This window comes from Capsicum annuum, unplaced genomic scaffold (assembly GCF_002878395.1).
Source record: "Capsicum annuum cultivar UCD-10X-F1 unplaced genomic scaffold, UCD10Xv1.1 ctg4159, whole genome shotgun sequence".
Lineage (NCBI taxonomy): Eukaryota > Viridiplantae > Streptophyta > Magnoliopsida > Solanales > Solanaceae > Capsicum > Capsicum annuum.
This window is the reverse complement of record NW_025848933.1, coordinates 5,157-8,980: the sequence shown is the minus strand read 5'-3', so window position 1 is coordinate 8,980 and position 3,824 is coordinate 5,157. Positions and strand designations below refer to the sequence as shown.

Here is a 3,824-nt window from a genome sequence, read left to right as displayed (position 1 = left end):
TACAGTACTGTACTTGTATAAAGTATTCGAATCATACTTAGATTTCTTTCGCAGATAGTAGAAGCATACATCAATATGCTGCATTATGACAAAAAAAAACATACTTAAAAGTAAATAATGAAATTAAAAGTCCTAGCAGGTAACACTACATATGTATATATAAGTACATATGTAACAAATAAGTGCATATGTATATAGAAATATACTTATAACAAATAAGTACATATGTATTTGTGAATATACATATGTAACAATGAATAAAGTTTCATTCCAAATATAAAACCTTTACACTTATTAGCAGAACACTTACATCATCAGACCATGATTGTCCAGGAGTACCCATAATGTAGAACCAATTCTTGTTTTCCACAGCTAAAATTTCAAAATTGATTACTGATATTTTGGACTTGCCCTTCTTATAGTGTTCTTGCTTGTTGCTTCTGTTCAGATATTAAATATAATGATTCATCATTAATAAAAACTTATATGTAAATATTATTATTACAATTAGGTGCTAAAATATAATACCTTTTTGCATGAAATTTAAGAATATCCACAGACAGCCACTTCAGAAATTTGTTGATAATCTTAGTGTCTTCTATATCATTAACCGGATGAGATACGAATGGATGCTTCTGATAGAATATTTTGCGCTCCCCTTCTGTGCAGTGATATACATAATAATGAAACGGATGTATTTATATAATACATCCAAAAATCACAGTATAAAAAATGTATACATAACTGTAGCATATATATATTATGAGTGCATCAATTATACATATTGAAGTTATCTAACAACAAAATATAAACATGATTCCAAGCTAACATAAAAATTATGTAATTTAATTGTTTAGAATTAATCTAATTAACATACTTGTCATAACAAAAATCTAATGAATAACAAAAACAACATAACATTAAATACAAATCTTAGTAGTGATCTAAACAAATACATATTTAAAGTTTATCATGTCAAAAAAGTGTGACTAATGTAATGATGCATATTTGCAGGTTACATGTCATATTTCTTAGCTATTAAATAATAACAAAAAATTACTAATCTTAAAATATATAAAGTAAACAAATTTGTTAACCATATTTAACATTTTAGTGTACTTACCATCCGCTGAACCAAAATTCATTGTAAATGGTGACTCTTTGAATCTAGATGGTCGCTTAATCCTTGATACATGCATGGGCATTTCTTGTCCTTTGTTTGCCGATGGATGTACAATTATACTTCTTTCTTGATTCAAATATACATTAAGACTCGGTAAAAGCTCATCAGGAATAGTGACTTGCGAGTCTAAAAAATTTTGTTCATCTTTTCTTTGTTCAGTTAACGCCACATGAATGTGGACCGGAGACTGATTTTGTTGATTCAACTTTGAGTTATCCATATTAGATTCAACTGGATTTAAAATCTTTTCAGCAGCACCTTCATTATCCTGTATATAATATATATAAATATGTTATAATGTTGCAACATTAGCAAAATAAATAAAAGCAGAGAATGATACCTTGGACTCATCTTCTGCTGAAGTATTCACAGTCGTTTCTGCAACAACTTCTGATGTGTCTACAATCTTTTTAGCATCACATTTATTGTTCTATATAAAAATGTATAAAAATGTTATAATGTTGCAAAGTAGCAAAATAATCAAACAAAGACAATGCTACATTAAACTGATCTTTTGTTAATTTATTTTCATCCATTTATGAAAGATAATTTATGTTTTATATAATAAATGTAAAATTCTTGTTAAAATAATTTTAAAGCAAAAGAAAAAAACGCAGACAATACACATTTCCAGTATACCTTGGACTCATCTTCTGCTGAAGTATTCACAGTCGTTTCTGCAGCAACTCCTTTTTTCTATATAATGTAGGAATATTTTATTAATCTGAAAGCTTATGAAAATAAATGAAGACTTAGAATGCAAATACCATAGACTTATCTTCAACTGCCAAATTGGATTTGATGAAATCAAGATTAATGCTTCTAAGCACCTCATCTGGAAATGAGAATTGAGAATCTGATATATGTGCTTCGCAGATATTATCATCAACCAATTTTGTGTTCTACAAACCATGTTAATACAAATTAAAAAAACAACATCAGATGTTTTTAACTAAAAAACATCATAGATATATTTAGCATACCGGTGATTCACATATATCTCTTGCTTCATGCTGATCCATATCATTTTTATCCTTTCATAAACAATAAAGTCAAGAGTATTAAAATATTATTATTCTACTATATAAAAAGCATGAAAGAAATAAAATGAACTATTTACCGGAGTATCATCTTTATCCTCATTATACACCTCTATCAAACTAGCGCTTTGATTCCCATTGATCTCTTCAGTAACCTGTAGCACATGTATAATTCTTATATGTAAAAATAAATTCACATTGTATAAATAAAATACATACGAATGTAAACAATTAACTTACCAATGTGTCTTTAGAATTCTTATACAAATCATGCACAAAATTTGAACTGAATTCATGGTGTAGTGTCGTCTCGACAGCTTCACCCATTGGTGGATTGTCAATTTCATTGTCCTTGTCTTTTTTCTGCAAGTTCAAAAAATATTAAAAAAATATCACGAACAATATTAATCTATTTATAATTGCACAACATATGTATATATAATTATACATATCATGAATTGAAAAAATAAATAATATAAATGTAAAAATACTGTATATATTGCATATGTATTTCTTTATTAAAACACAACTGTATAAGTAGAATATGTATTTAACACATCCTGTGTTATACATACTACAAACTGTATATTCATATGTATATATAAATACACATATTAGCATTAAAATGCATATTACCAGCTGTATAATCATATGTATATACTATTTGAAAAAATACATAATATAATTGAATATTCATATGTGTATAATATACATATTAATATTTAGAAAAAAAATACCTATAATCCATAAAAAGAAGACAGTGTTTTTTATATATGTATATCATAAATCATAAAATACATATGTTGTATATGTATTCAACATTCAAAATATTTTTTAAAATTATTGTACGTTGATCTCACTTATAGCATTATTATCGCATCACACCTTGTTGATGCTAGGCCGCGGATATATTTCATCTCTTGAAGAACCTGCTTCAAAATAAATAAATTATATATAAATTAAAGCAATTCAAAACTTAAAAACAAATTACCTCATTGCGAAACTTGTGAAACACTTTCTTTGAAACAAAATCATCTTCATCTCCAGAACTGCAGAAAGACGAATCAGGTGACTGAATCAGATTAGATTTCTTGCTTGCTGATCTGTTTAGGTCCTTCTTCTTTGAAGCTACTTTCTCTTTTTGTTGAATCGGCATAAAAATTGGAGTCCTGCCAGAAAGCTTCTTTGCAGCACGAGGTGGAGGGGTCCTTTTTGGTGTCTACTCATCCAAATCTTTATGTTGTTGCTTCAACTTTTTCTTGACAGGTGAAGATGATGAATCACCATGATGTTTTTTTTGGGTAATTGAATAATTTTTTGGATATGGCGGATCCTGAAAATCATCATCCGAATTAACCTCAGCCTCTTTGTGACTTACACCTGCAGGACCAACCTTCTTGGGTATGCGAAAGCATGAAATCTCCTTCTGTGTTGGCTCAATATTCTTAAAAGAAACCTATATTTATATTGCATCCTCATCAAAATTTATTTTTAGATGGTAGCACCAATGACAGTTGAAACACAACGCACTTACATTAGAAAACATTTAACCTTTGCATACATGCCTAATCATTGACAAATATACTTTGTATATAAACATA

General features: G+C 28.1%; 1 long non-coding RNA gene across 2 annotated transcripts; it reads right to left on the bottom strand.

Moving 5' to 3' along the window:
* Positions 1 to 528: 528 nt before the first annotated feature.
* LOC124891857 lies at positions 529 to 2,080 on the bottom strand. 2 transcript variants are annotated; one of them, XR_007049913.1, is made up of 4 exons: positions 1,823 to 2,080; positions 1,524 to 1,613; positions 1,124 to 1,451; positions 529 to 661 (listed from the first exon to the last, which is right to left on the bottom strand). It is a non-coding gene; the product is annotated as an uncharacterized LOC124891857 (long non-coding RNA). The 2 variants fall into 2 exon arrangements; XR_007049912.1 differs by having other exon boundaries at positions 1,124 to 1,613; positions 1,823 to 1,947.
* Between the last annotated feature and the right edge of the window lie 1,744 nt (positions 2,081 to 3,824).